The sequence below is a fragment of the Taudactylus pleione genome, unplaced genomic scaffold, assembly GCF_031769625.1.
Source record: "Taudactylus pleione unplaced genomic scaffold, aTauple2 ptg000317l, whole genome shotgun sequence".
NCBI lineage: Eukaryota > Metazoa > Chordata > Amphibia > Anura > Myobatrachidae > Taudactylus > Taudactylus pleione.
In genome coordinates, this window is record NW_028284718.1 from 5,409,627 (window position 1) to 5,425,789 (window position 16,163).

At 31.9% G+C, this 16,163-nt stretch overlaps 2 non-coding genes across 2 annotated transcripts; both read left to right on the top strand.

Annotated features, from left to right (window-relative positions):
- Window positions 1-747: 747 nt before the first annotated feature.
- On the top strand, window positions 748-819 carry TRNAP-UGG (transfer RNA proline (anticodon UGG)). Its single transcript has one exon. It is a non-coding gene; the product is annotated as a tRNA-Pro (tRNA).
- A 4,837-nt stretch (window positions 820-5,656) lies between these two features.
- On the top strand, window positions 5,657-5,728 carry TRNAP-UGG (transfer RNA proline (anticodon UGG)). The gene has a single exon. It is a non-coding gene; the product is annotated as a tRNA-Pro (tRNA).
- The last annotated feature ends 10,435 nt before the right edge of the window (window positions 5,729-16,163 follow it).

A 16,163-nucleotide genomic window follows, 5' to 3' on the forward strand; every position in this document is an offset into this window, starting at 1 on the left:
ATTGAATTTTGTTTTTTGTCAAACTGCTAATATTATTTGTAAGTACTTATCTGCACATAGCATGTGACATGTCTTGGGTTTCATCCTTCAGAAAAACTCTGCTGGGCATCATAAAACTTTGCACATCAATTTCCAAGCAAGTATACTTAGAAAAATATTGACTATTTCAAATATTTTATTTATGCTAATATTTTCTCCTTGTATACATTAGTGACTGCTTTAAAATAATACAATTTTCACATAAAAACAGTTAAGAAATCAAATAAAACATGCTTACTTGATGACTCTATGATTCTCACTTTGGGTGCGAGAGGTCACGGGTTCAAATCCCGGACGAGCCCAACTTTTTAGATTCTTTGACATGGTTCCATTATCTTATTGAAGTCAATTTCCAGAGTGAATTTCAACTGAATATTGTTTTTTCAAAACTCTCAAAATAGATTGGATTTACTTATTTGCAGAATTGAATTTTGTTTTTTGTCAAACTGCTAAAATTATTTGTAAGTACTTATCTGCACATAGCATGTGACATGTCTTGGGTTTTATCCATCAGAAAAACTCTGCTGGGCATCATAAAACTTTGCACAGCAATTTCCAAGCAAGTATACTTAGAAAAATATTGACTATTAGGAAACATTTTATTTATGCTAATATTTCCTCCTTGTATACATTAGTGACTGCTTTAAAAGAATACAATTTTCACATAAAAACAGTTAAGAAATCAAATAAACCACAGTAATTTCAGTTGGCTCGTTGGTCTAGGGGTATGATTCTCGCTTTGGGTGCGAGAAGTCCCGGGTTCAAATCCCGGACGATCCCTCTATTACTTTTGTACGGTGCATCTCATGGTTTAAATATATCTGATTTTCTCGATTGGCTAAGTCAATAGCATCAACTGAGTTTTGTTTTTGCCATAATCCCAATAGAATTTGTACATACTTATGAATCTTGCCTTCATCATTTTTCAATTGCCTTTCATCTATTTATGCATGATTTACACATAGCTTTTGACAAGTCTTGGGTTTTATCTATCAGACAAGTCCAAACTCTGTAGCCATTTTAAAATCTTGTCACTGCACTTTCCAAATAAGCACACAAAGAAAACTATCAATAGAATATTACGGAAACATTTTAGTTGTTCTAAAAATAAGAGCATACTTATTCAAATTTCAACTGTATTGTGGTATATTAGGAAAACTGCAGGTTCCCTACTGTCTAGATAGCTTTGAATGTTTTAAAAGAATAGTCTCATTTTGAAACACAAAAAGTTCAAAAATGAAATTGCAAGGTTTTCTTTTGCCTTTCTTCTGTTTCTGGAAGCATGATTTGTACATTGCATATGACAAGTCTTTAGCTTCGTCCATGAGAGAAGTCCAAACTCTGTAGGCACTCACAAATCTTGTCCCTGCACTTTTCCTATATGCATACTTAGAAAACTATCTACTGGACCATAAAGAAATATTTTATTTATTCTACAAATTCATTTTTACATAAATGTATATGGTGTTTTTAAAAACAAAAAGCTATTTTCTTTAAATCAATTGAAACATCAATAGAAAAATGTTCAGGTAGGTGGCTTGTTGGTCTAGGGTTATGATTCTCGCTTAGGGTGTGAGAGGTCCCAGGTTCAAATCATGGACGAACCCAAATTTTCATATTCTATGACATAGTTCCATTATCTTATTGAAGTCAATTTCCTGAGTAAAATCTTCAACTGAAAATTATTTTTTAAAAACTCACAAAATAGATTGGATTTACTTATTTGCACAATTGAATTTTGTTTTTTGTCAAACTGCTAAAATTATTTGTAATTACTTACCTGCACATAGCATGTGACATGTCTTGGGTTTTATCCATCAGAAAAACTCTGCTGGGCATCATAAAACTTTGCACAGCAATTTCCAAGCAAGTATACTTAAATAAATATTGACTATTAGGAAATATTTTATTTATGATAATATTTCCTCCTTTTATACATTAGTGACTGCTTTAAAATAATAAAATTTTCACATAAAAACAGTTAAGAAATCAAATAAAACGTGCTTACTTGATGATTCTATGACTATCACTTTGGGTGCGAGAGGTCCCGGGTTCAAATCCTGGACGAGCCCAACTTTTCAGATTCTTTGACATGGTTCCATTATCTTATTGAAGTGAATTTCAACTGAATGTTGTTTTTTCAAAACTCTCAAAATAGATTGGATTTACTTATTTGCACAATTGAATTTTGATTTTTGTCAAACTGCTAAAATTATTTGTAAGTACTTATCTGCACATAGCATGTGACATGTCTTGGGTTTTATCCATCAGAAAAACTCTGCTGGTCATCATAAAACTTTGCACAGCAATTTCCAAGCAAGTATACTTAGAAAAATATTGACTATTAGGAAACATTTTATTTATGCTAATATTTCCTCCTTGTATACATTAGTGACTGCTTTAAAAGAATACCATGTTCACATAAAAACAGTTAAGAAATCAAATAAACCACACTTATTTCAGTTGGCTCGTTGGTCTAGGGGTATGATTCTCGCTTTGGGTGTGAGAGGTCCCGGTTTCAAATCCCTTACGAGCCCTCTATTTCTTTTGTACAGTACATCTCATGGTTTATATATATCTGATTTTCTCAATTGGCTAAGTCAATAGCATCAACTGAGTTTTAATTTTGCCATACTCCCAATAGAATTTGTACATACTTATGAATCTTGCCTTCATCATTTTCAATTGCCTTTCTTCTATTTATGCATGATTTACACATAGCTTTTGACAAGTCTTGGGTTTTATCGATCAGACAAGTCCAAACTCTGTAGCCATTTTTAAATCTTGTCACTGCACTTTCCAAATAAGCACACAAAGAAAACTATCAATAGAATCTTACGGAAACATTTTAGTTGTTCTAAAAATAAGAGCATACTTATTCAAATTTCAACTGTATTGTGGTATATTAGGAAAACTGCAGGTTCCCTACTGTCTAGATAGCTTTGAAAGTTTTAAAAGAATAGTCTCATTTTGAAACACAAAAAGTTCAAAAATGAAATTGCAAGGTTTTCTTTTGCCTTTCTTCTGTGTCTGGAAGCATGATTTGTACATTGCATATGACAAGTCTTTAGCTTCGTCCATGAGAGAAGTCCAAACTCTGTAGGCACTCACAAATCTTGTCCCTGCACTTTTCCTATATGCATACTTAGAAAAATATCTACTGGACAATAAGGAAATATTTTATTGATTCTACAAATTCATTTTTACATAAATGTGTATGGTGTTTTTAAAAACAAAAAGGTATTTTCTTTAAGTCAATTGAAAAATCAATAGTAAAATGATCAGTTAGGTGGCTTGTTGGTCTAGGGTTATGATTCTCGCTGAGGGTGCGAGAGGTCCCAGGTTCAAATTGTGGACGAGTCCAAATTTTCAGATTCTTTGACATGGTTCCATTATCTTATTGAAGTCAATTTCAAGAGTGTATTTCAACTGAATGTTGTTTTTTCAAAACTATCAAAATAGATTGGATTTACTTATTTGCAGAATTGAATTTTGTTTTTTGTCAAACTGCTAATATTATTTGTAAGTACTTATCTGCACATAGCATGTGACATGTCTTGGGTTTTATCCATCAGAAAAACTCTGCTGGGCATCATAAAACTTTGCACAGCAATTCCCAAGCAAGTATACTTAGAAAAATATTGACTATTAGGAAATATTTTATTTATGCTAATATTTCCTCCTTGTATACATTAGTGACTGCTTTAAAAGAATACAATTTTCACATAAAAACAGTTAAGAAATCATATAAAACATGCTTACTTGATGATTCTATGACTCTCACTTTGGGTGCGAGAGGTCCCGGTTTCAAATCCTGGAGGAGCCCAACTTTTCAGATTTTTTGACATGGTTCCATTATCTTATTGAAGTCAATTTCCAGAGTGAATTTCAACTGAATGTTGTTTTTTCAAAACTCTCAAAATAGATTGGATTTACTTATTTGCACAATTGAATTTTGTTTTTTGTCAAACTGCTAAAATTATTTGTAAGTACTTATCTGCACATAGCATGTGACATGTCTTGGGTTTTATCCATCAGAAAAACTCTGCTGGGCTTCATAAAACTTTGCACAGCAATTTCCAAGCAAGTATACTTAGAAAAATATTGACTATTAGAAAATATATTACTTATGCTAATATTTCCAACTTGTATACATTAGTGACTGCTTTAAAATAATACAATTTTCGCATAAAAACAGTTAAGAAATCATATAAAACATGCTTACTTGATGATTCTATGACTCTCACTTTGGGTGCGAGAGGTCCCGGGTTCAAATCCTGGAGGAACCCAAATATTTAGATTCTTTGACATGGTTCCATTATCTTATTGAAGTCAATTTCCAGAGTGAATTTCAACTGAATATTGTTTTTTCAAAACTCTCAAAATAGATTGGATTTACTTATTTGCACAATTGAATTTTGTTTTTTATCAAACTGCTAAAATTATTTGTAAGTACTTATCTGCACATAGCATGTGACATGTCTTGGGTTTTATCCATCAGAAAAACTCTGCTGGGCATCATAAAACTTTGCACAGCAATTTCCAAGCAAGTATTCTTAGAAAAATATTGACTATTAGGAAATATTTTATTTATGCTAATATTTCCTCCTTGTATACATTAGTGACTGCTTTAAAAGAATACCATTTTCACATAAAATAGTTAAGAAATCAAATAAAACATGCTTACTTGATGATTCTATGACTCTCACTTTGGGTGCGAGAGGTCCCTGGTTCAAATCCTGGACGAGCCTAACTTTTCAGATTGTTTGACATGGTTCCATTATCTTACTGAAGTCAATTTCCTGAGAGAATTTCAACTGAACGTTGTTTTTTCAAAACTCTCAAAATAGATTGGATTTACTTATTTGCAGAATTGAATTTTGTTTTTTGTCAAACTGCTAATATTATTTGTAAGTACTTATCTGCACATAGCATGTGACATGTCTTGGGTTTCATCCTTCAGAAAAACTCTGCTGGGCATCATAAAACTTTGCACATCAATTTCCAAGCAAGTATACTTAGAAAAATATTGACTATTTCAAATATTTTATTTATGCTAATATTTTCTCCTTGTATACATTAGTGACTGCTTTAAAATAATAAAATTTTCACATAAAAACAGTTAAGAAATCAAATAAAACATGCTTACTTGATGACTCTATGATTCTCACTTTGGGTGCGAGAGGTCACGGGTTCAAATCCCGGACGAGCCCAAATTTTTAGATTCTTTGACATGGTTCCATTATCTTATTGAAGTCAATTTCCAGAGTGAATTTCAACTGAATATTGTTTTTTCAAAACTCTCAAAATAGATTGGATTTACTTATTTGCAGAATTGAATTTTGTTTTTTGTCAAACTGCTAAAATTATTTGTAAGTACTTATCTGCACATAGCATGTGACATATCTTGGGTTTTATCCATCAGAAAAACTCTGCTGGGCATCATAAAACTGCACAGCAATTTCCAAGCAAGTATACTTAGAAAAATATTGACTATTAGGAAACATTTTATTTATGCTAATATTTCCTCCTTGTATACATTAGTGACTGCTTTAAAAGAATACAATTTTCACATAAAAACAGTTAAGAAATCAAATAAACCACAGTAATTTCAGTTGGCTCGTTGGTCTAGGGGTATGATTCTCGCTTTGGGTGCGAGAAGTCCCGGGTTCAAATCCCGGACGATCCCTCTATTACTTTTGTACGGTGCATCTCATGGTTTAAATATATCTGATTTTCTCGATTGGCTAAGTCAATAGCATCAACTGAGTTTTGTTTTTGCCATAATCCCAATAGAATTTGTACATACTTATGAATCTTGCCTTCATCATTTTTCAATTGCCTTTCATCTATTTATGTATGATTTACACATAGCTTTTGACAAGTCTTGGGTTTTATCTATCAGACAAGTCCAAACTCTGTAGCCATTTTAAAATCTTGTCACTGCACTTTCCAAATAAGCACACAAAGAAAACTATCAATAGAATCTTACGGAAACATTTTAGTTTTTCTAAAAATAAGAGCATACTTATTCAAATTTCAACTGTATTGTGGTATATTAGGAAAACTGCAGGTTCCCTACTGTCTAGATAGCTTTGAATGTTTTAAAAGAATAGTCTAATTTTGAAACACAAAAAGTTAAAAAATGAAATTGCAAGGTTTTCTTTTGCCTTTCTTCTGTGTCTGGAAGCATGATTTGTACATTGCATATGACAAGTCTTTAGCTTCGTCCATGAGAGAAGTCCAAACTCTGTAGGCACTCACAAATCTTGTCCCTGCACTTTTCCTATATGCATACTTAGAAAAATATCTACTGGACAATAAGGAAATATTTTATTGATTCTACAAATTCATTTTTACATAAATGTGTATGGTGTTTTTAAAAACAAAAAGGTATTTTCTTTAAGTCAATTTAAAAATCAATAGAAAAATGATCAGGTAGGTGGCTTGTTGGTCTAGGGTTATGAATCTCGCTGAGGGTGCGAGAGGTCCCAGGTTCAAATTGTGGACGAGCCCAAATTTTCAGATTCTTTGACATGGTTCCATTATCTTATTGAAGTCAATTTCAAGAGTGAATTTCAACTGAATGTTGTTTTTTCAAAACTCCCAAAATAGATTGGATTTACTTATTTGCAGAATTGAATTTTGTTTTTTGTCAAACTGCTAATATTATTTGTAAGTACTTATCTGCACATAGCATGTGACATGTCTTGGGTTTCATCCATCAGAAAAACTCTGCTGGGCATCATAAAACTTTGCACAGCAATTTCCAAGCAAGTATACTTAGAAAAATATTGACTATTTCAAATATTTTATTTATGCTAATATTTTCTCCTTGTATACATTAGTAACTGCTTTAAAATAATACAATTTTCACATAAAAACAGTTAAGAAATCAAATAAAACATGCTTACTTGATGACTCTATGATTCTCACTTTGGGTGCGAGAGGTCACGGTTTCAAATCCCGGACGAGCCCAAATTTTTAGATTCTTTGACATGGTTCCATTATCTTATTGAAGTCAATTTCCAGAGTGAATTTCAACTGAATGTTGTTTTTTCAAAACTCTCAAAATAGATTGGATTTACTTATTTGCACAATTGAATTTTGTTTTTTGTCAAACTGCTAAAATTATTTGTAAGTACTTATCTGCACATAGCATGTGACATGTCTTGGGTTTTATCCATCAGAAAAACTCTGCTGGGCATCATAAAACTTTGCACAGCAATTTCCAAGCAAGTATACTTAGAAAAATATTGACTATTAGAAAAAATATAACTTATGCTAATATTTCCAACTTGTATACATTAGTGACTGCTTTAAAATAATACAATTTTCGCATAAAAACAGTTAAGAAATCAAATAAAACGTGCTTACTTGATGATTCTATGACTATCACTTTGGGTGCGAGAGGTCCCGGGTTCAAATCCTGGACGAGCCCAACTTTTCAGATTCTTTGACATGGTTCCATTATCTTATTGAAGTGAATTTCAACTGAATGTTGTTTTTTCAAAACTCTCAAAATAGATTGGATTTACTTATTTGCACAATTGAATTTTGATTTTTGTCAAACTGCTAAAATTATTTGTAAGTACTTATCTGCACATAGCATGTGACATGTCTTGGGTTTTATCCATCAGAAAAACTCTGCTGGTCATCATAAAACTTTGCACAGCAATTTCCAAGCAAGTATACTTAGAAAAATATTGACTATTAGGAAACATTTTATTTATGCTAATATTTCCTCCTTGTATACATTAGTGACTGCTTTACAAGAATACCATGTTCACATAAAAACAGTTAAGAAATCAAATAAACTACACTTATTTCAGTTGGCTCGTTGGTCTAGGGGTATGATTCTCGCTTTGGGTGTGAGAGGTCCCGGTTTCAAATCCCTTACGAGCCCTCTATTTCTTTTGTACAGTACATCTCATGGTTTATATATATCTGATTTTCTCAATTGGCTAAGTCAATAGCATCAACTGAGTTTTAATTTTGCCATACTCCCAATAGAATTTGTACATACTTATGAATCTTGCCTTCATCATTTTCAATTGCCTTTCTTCTATTTATGCATGATTTACACATAGCTTTTGACAAGTCTTGGGTTTTATCGATCAGACAAGTCCAAACTCTGTAGCCATTTTTAAATCTTGTCACTGCACTTTCCAAATAAGCACACAAAGAAAACTATCAATAGAATCTTACGGAAACATTTTAGTTGTTCTAAAAATAAGAGCATACTTATTCAAATTTCAACTGTATTGTGGTATATTAGGAAAACTGCAGGTTCCCTACTGTCTAGATAGCTTTGAAAGTTTTAAAAGAATAGTCTCATTTTGAAACACAAAAAGTTCAAAAATGAAATTGCAAGGTTTTCTTTTGCCTTTCTTCTGAGTCTGGAAGCATGATTTGTACATTGCATATGACAAGTCTTTAGCTTCGTCCATGAGAGAAGTCCAAACTCTGTAGGCACTCACAAATCTTGTCCCTGCACTTTTCCTATATACATACTTAGAAAACTATCTACTGGACCATAAAGAAATATTTTATTTATTCTACAAATTCATTTTTACATAAATGTATATGGTGTTTTTAAAAACAAAAAGCTATTTTCTTTAAATCAATTGAAACATTAATAGAAAAATGTTCAGGTAGGTGGCTTGTTGGTCTAGGGTTATGATTCTCGCTTAGGGTGTGAGAGGTCCCAGGTTCAAATCATGGACGAATCCAAATTTTCAGATTCTTTGACATAGTTCCATTATCTTATTGAAGTCAATTTCCTGAGTAAAATCTTCAACTGAATATTATTTTTTAAAAACTCACAAAATAGATTGGATTTACTTATTTGCACAATAGAATTTTGTTTTTTGTCAAACTGCTAAAATTATTTGTAATTACTTACCTGCACATAGCATGTGACATGTCTTGGGTTTTATCCATCAGAAAAACTCTGCTGGTCATCATAAAACTTTGCACAGCAATTTCCAAGCAAGTATACTTAGAAAAATATTGACTATTAGGAAATATTTTATTTATGATAATATTTCCTCCTTTTATACATTAGTGACTGCTTTAAAATAATACAATTTTCACATAAAAACAGTTAAGAAATCAAATAAAACGTGCTTACTTGATGATTCTATGACTCTCACTTTGGGTGCGAGAGGTCCCGGGTTCAAATCCTGGACGAGCCCAACTTTTCAGATTCTTTGACATGGTTCCATTATCTTATTGAAGTCAATTTCAAGAGTGAATTTCAACTGAATGTTGTTTTTTCAAAACTCTCAAAATAGATTGGATTTACTTATTTGCACAATTGAATTTTGATTTTTGTCAAACTGCTAAAATTATTTGTAAGTACTTATCTGCACATAGCATGTGACATGTCTTGGGTTTCATCCATCAGAAAAACTCTGCTGGGCATCATAAAACTTTGCACAGCAATTTCCAAGCAAGTATACTTAGAAAAATATTGACTATTTCAAATATTTTATTTATGCTAATATTTTCTCCTTGTATACATTAGTGACTGCTTTAAAATAATACAATTTTCACATAAAAACAGTTAAGAAATCAAATAAAACATGCTTACTTGATGACTCTATGATTCTCACTTTGGGTGCGAGAGGTCACGGGTTCAAATCCCGGACGAGCCCAAATTTTTAGATTCTTTGACATGGTTCCATTATCTTATTGAAGTCAATTTCCAGAGTGAATTTCAACTGAATATTGTTTTTTCAAAACTCTCAAAATAGATTGGATTTACTTATTTGCAGAATTGAATTTTGTTTTTTGTCAAACTGCTAAAATTATTTGTAAGTACTTATCTGCACATAGCATGTGACATGTCTTGGGTTTTATCCATCAGAAAAACTCTGCTGGGCATCATAAAACTTTGCACAGCAATTTCCAAGCAAGTATACTTAGAAAAATATTGACTATTAGGAAACATTTATTTTATGCTAATATTTCCTCCTTGTATACATTAGTGACTGCTTTAAAAGAATACAATTTTCACATAAAAACAGTTAAGAAATCAAATAAACCATTCTAATTTCAGTTGGCTCATTGGTCTAGGGGTATGATTCTCGCTTTGGGTGTGAGAGGTCCCGGGTTCAAATCCCGGACGATCCCTCTATTTCTTTTGTACGGTGCATCTCATGGTTTATATATATCTGATTTTCTCGATTGGCTAAGTCAATAGCATCAACTGAGTTTTGTTTTTGCCATAATCCCAATAGAATTTGTACATACTTATGAATCTTGCCTTCATCATTTTTCAATTGCCTTTCATCTATTTATGCATGATTTACACATAGCTTTTGACAAGTCTTGGGTTTTATCGATCAGACAAGTCCAAACTCTGTAGCCATTTTAAAATCTTGTCACTGCACTTTCCAAATAAGCACACAAAGAAAACTATCAATAGAATCTTACGGAAACATTTTAGTTTTTCTAAAAATAAGAGCATACTTATTCAAATTTCAACTGTATTGTGGTATATTAGGAAAACTGCAGGTTCCCTACTGTCTAGATAGCTTTGAATGTTTTAAAAGAATAGTCTAATTTTGAAACACAAAAAGTTCAAAAATGAAATTGCAAGGTTTTCTTTTGCCTTTCTTCTGTGTCTGGAAGCATGACTTGTACATTGCATATGACAAGTCTTTAGCTTCGTCCATGAGAGAAGTCCAAACTCTGTAGGCACTCACAAATCTTGTCCCTGCACTTTTCCTATATGCATACTTAGAAAAATATCTACTGGACAATAAGGAAATATTTTATTGATTCTACAAATTCATTTTTACATAAATGTGTATGGTGTTTTTAAAAACAAAAAGGTATTTTCTTTAAGTCAATTGAAAAATCAATAGAAAAATGATCAGGTAGGTGGCTTGTTGGTCTAGGGTTATGATTCTCGCTGAGGGTGCGAGAGGTCCCAGGTTCAAATTGTGGACGAGTCCAAATTTTCAGATTCTTTGACATGGTTCCATTATCTTATTGAAGTCAATTTCAAGAGTGTATTTCAACTGAATGTTGTTTTTTCAAAACTCCCAAAATAGATTGGATTTACTTATTTGCAGAATTGAATTTTGTTTTTTGTCAAACTGCTAATATTATTTGTAAGTACTTATCTGCACATAGCATGTGACATGTCTTGGGTTTTATCCATCAGAAAAACTCTGCTGGGCATCATAAAACTTTGCACAGCAATTCCCAAGGAAGTATACTTAGAAAAATATTGACTATTAGGAAATATTTTATTTATGCTAATATTTCCTCCTTGTATACATTAGTGACTGCTTTAAAAGAATACAATTTTCACATAAAAACAGTTAAGAAATCATATAAAACATGCTTAATTGATGATTCTATGACTCTCACTTTGGGTGCGAGAGGTCCCGGTTTCAAATCCTGGACGAGCCCAACTTTTCAGATTTTTTGACATGGTTCCATTATCTTATTGAAGTCAATTTCCAGAGTGAATTTCAACTGAATGTTGTTTTTTCAAAACTCTCAAAATAGATTGGATTTACTTATTTGCACAATTGAATTTTGTTTTTTGTCAAACTGCTAAAATTATTTGTAAGTACTTATCTGCACATAGCATGTGACATGTCTTGGGTTTTATCCATCAGAAAAACTCTGCTGGGCATCATAAAACTTTGCACAGCAATTTCCAAGCAAGTATACTTAGAAAAATATTGACTATTAGAAAATATATTACTTATGCTAATATTTCCAACTTGTATACATTAGTGACTGCTTTAAAATAATACAATTTTCACATAAAAACAGTTAAGAAATCAAATAAAACGTGCTTACTTGATGATTCTATGACTCTCACTTTGGGTGCGAGAGGTCCCGGGTTCAAATCCTGGACGAGCCCAACTTTTCAGATTCTTTGACATGGTTCCATTATCTTATTGAAGTCAATTTCAAGAGTGAATTTCAACTGAATGTTGTTTTTTCAAAACTCTCAAAATAGATTGGATTTACTTATTTGCACAATTGAATTTTGATTTTTGTCAAACTGCTAAAATTATTTGTAAGTACTTATCTGCACATAGCATGTGACATGTCTTGGGTTTCATCCATCAGAAAAACTCTGCTGGGCATCATAAAACTTTGCACAGCAATTTCCAAGCAAGTATACTTAGAAAAATATTGACTATTTCAAATATTTTATTTATGCTAATATTTTCTCCTTGTATACATTAGTGACTGCTTTAAAATAATACAATTTTCACATAAAAACAGTTAAGAAATCAAATAAAACATGCTTACTTGATGACTCTATGATTCTCACTTTGGGTGCGAGAGGTCACGGGTTCAAATCCCGGACGAGCCCAAATTTTTAGATTCTTTGACATGGTTCCATTATCTTATTGAAGTCAATTTCCAGAGTGAATTTCAACTGAATATTGTTTTTTCAAAACTCTCAAAATAGATTGGATTTACTTATTTGCAGAATTGAATTTTGTTTTTTGTCAAACTGCTAAAATTATTTGTAAGTACTTATCTGCACATAGCATGTGACATGTCTTGGGTTTTATCCATCAGAAAAACTCTGCTGGGCATCATAAAACTTTGCACAGCAATTTCCAAGCAAGTATACTTAGAAAAATATTGACTATTAGGAAACATTTATTTTATGCTAATATTTCCTCCTTGTATACATTAGTGACTGCTTTAAAAGAATACCATTTTCACATAAAAACAGTTAAGAAATCAAATAAACCATTCTAATTTCAGTTGGCTCATTGGTCTAGGGGTATGATTCTCGCTTTGGGTGTGAGAGGTCCCGGGTTCAAATCCCGGACGATCCCTCTATTTCTTTTGTACGGTGCATCTCATGGTTTATATATATCTGATTTTCTCGATTGGCTAAGTCAATAGCATCAACTGAGTTTTGTTTTTGCCATAATCCCAATAGAATTTGTACATACTTATGAATCTTGCCTTCATCATTTTTCAATTGCCTTTCATCTATTTATGCATGATTTACACATAGCTTTTGACAAGTCTTGGGTTTTATCGATCAGACAAGTCCAAACTCTGTAGCCATTTTAAAATCTTGTCACTGCACTTTCCAAATAAGCACACAAAGAAAACTATCAATAGAATCTTACGGAAACATTTTAGTTTTTCTAAAAATAAGAGCATACTTATTCAAATTTCAACTGTATTGTGGTATATTAGGAAAACTGCAGGTTCCCTACTGTCTAGATAGCTTTGAATGTTTTAAAAGAATAGTCTAATTTTGAAACACAAAAAGTTCAAAAATGAAATTGCAAGGTTTTCTTTTGCCTTTCTTCTGTGTCTGGAAGCATGACTTGTACATTTGCATATGACAAGTCTTTAGCTTCGTCCATGAGAGAAGTCCAAACTCTGTAGGCACTCACAAATCTTGTCCCTGCACTTTTCCTATATGCATACTTAGAAAAATATCTACTGGACAATAAGGAAATATTTTATTGATTCTACAAATTCATTTTTACATAAATGTGTATGGTGTTTTTAAAAACAAAAAGGTATTTTCTTTAAGTCAATTGAAAAATCAATAGAAAAATGATCAGGTAGGTGGCTTGTTGGTCTAGGGTTATGATTCTCGCTGAGGGTGCGAGAGGTCCCAGGTTCAAATTGTGGACGAGTCCAAATTTTCAGATTCTTTGACATGGTTCCATTATCTTATTGAAGTCAATTTCAAGAGTGTATTTCAACTGAATGTTGTTTTTTCAAAACTCCCAAAATAGATTGGATTTACTTATTTGCAGAATTGAATTTTGTTTTTTGTCAAACTGCTAATATTATTTGTAAGTACTTATCTGCACATAGCATGTGACATGTCTTGGGTTTTATCCATCAGAAAAACTCTGCTGGGCATCATAAAACTTTGCACAGCAATTCCCAAGGAAGTATACTTAGAAAAATATTGACTATTTCAAATATTTTATTTATGCTAATATTTTCTCCTTGTATACATTAGTCACTGCTTTAAAATAATACAATTTTCACATAAAAACAGTTAAGAAATCAAATAAAACATGCTTACTTGATGACTCTATGATTCTCACTTTGGGTGCGAGAGGTCATGGGTTCAAATCCCGGACGAGCCCAAATTTTTAGATTCTTTGACATGGTTCCATTATCTTATTGAAGTCAATTTCCAGAGTGAATTTCAACTGAATATTGTTTTTTCAAAACTCTCAAAATAGATTGGATTTACTTATTTGCAGAATTGAATTTTGTTTTTTGTCAAACTGCTAATATTATTTGTAAGTACTTATCTGCACATAGCATGTGACATGTCTTGGGTTTTATCCATCAGAAAAACTCTGCTGGGCATCATAAAACTTTGCACAGCAATTCCCAAGGAAGTATACTTAGAAAAATATTGACTATTAGGAAATATTTTATTTATGCTAATATTTCCTCCTTGTATACATTAGTGACTGCTTTAAAAGAATACAATTTTCACATAAAAACAGTTAAGAAATCATATAAAACATGCTTAATTGATGATTCTATGACTCTCACTTTGGGTGCGAGAGGTCCCGGTTTCAAATCCTGGACGAGCCCAACTTTTCAGATTTTTTGACATGGTTCCATTATCTTATTGAAGTCAATTTCCAGAGTGAATTTCAACTGAATGTTGTTTTTTCAAAACTCTCAAAATAGATTGGATTTACTTATTTGCACAATTGAATTTTGTTTTTTGTCAAACTGCTAAAATTATTTGTAAGTACTTATCTGCACATAGCATGTGACATGTCTTGGGTTTTATCCATCAGAAAAACTCTGCTGGGCATCATAAAACTTTGCACAGCAATTTCCAAGCAAGTATACTTAGAAAAATATTGACTATTAGAAAATATATTACTTATGCTAATATTTCCAACTTGTATACATTAGTGACTGCTTTAAAATAATACAATTTTCACATAAAAACAGTTAAGAAATCAAATAAAACGTGCTTACTTGATGATTCTATGACTCTCACTTTGGGTGCGAGAGGTCCCGGGTTCAAATCCTGGACGAGCCCAACTTTTCAGATTCTTTGACATGGTTCCATTATCTTATTGAAGTCAATTTCAAGAGTGAATTTCAACTGAATGTTGTTTTTTCAAAACTCTCAAAATAGATTGGATTTACTTATTTGCACAATTGAATTTTGATTTTTGTCAAACTGCTAAAATTATTTGTAAGTACTTATCTGCACATAGCATGTGACATGTCTTGGGTTTCATCCATCAGAAAAACTCTGCTGGGCATCATAAAACTTTGCACAGCAATTTCCAAGCAAGTATACTTAGAAAAATATTGACTATTTCAAATATTTTATTTATGCTAATATTTTCTCCTTGTATACATTAGTGACTGCTTTAAAATAATACAATTTTCACATAAAAACAGTTAAGAAATCAAATAAAACATGCTTACTTGATGACTCTATGATTCTCACTTTGGGTGCGAGAGGTCCCGGGTTCAAATCCTGGACGAGCCCAACTTTTCAGATTCTTTGACATGGTTCCATTATCTTATTGAAGTCAATTTCAAGAGTGAATTTCAACTGAATGTTGTTTTTTCAAAACTCTCAAAATAGATTGGATTTACTTATTTGCACAATTGAATTTTGATTTTTGTCAAACTGCTAAAATTATTTGTAAGTACTTATCTGCACATAGCATGTGACATGTCTTGGGTTTCATCCATCAGAAAAACTCTGCTGGGCATCATAAAACTTTGCACAGCAATTTCCAAGCAAGTATACTTAGAAAAATATTGACTATTTCAAATATTTTATTTATGCTAATATTTTCTCCTTGTATACATTAGTGACTGCTTTAAAATAATACAATTTTCACATAAAAACAGTTAAGAAATCAAATAAAACATGCTTACTTGATGACTCTATGATTCTCACTTTGGGTGCGAGAGGTCACGGGTTCAAATCCCGGACGAGCCCAAATTTTTAGATTCTTTGACATGGTTCCATTATCTTATTGAAGTCAATTTCCAGAGTGAATTTCAACTGAATATTGTTTTTTCAAAACTCTCAAAATAGATTGGATTTACTTATTTGCAGAATTGAATTTTGTTTTTTGTCAAACTGCTAAAAT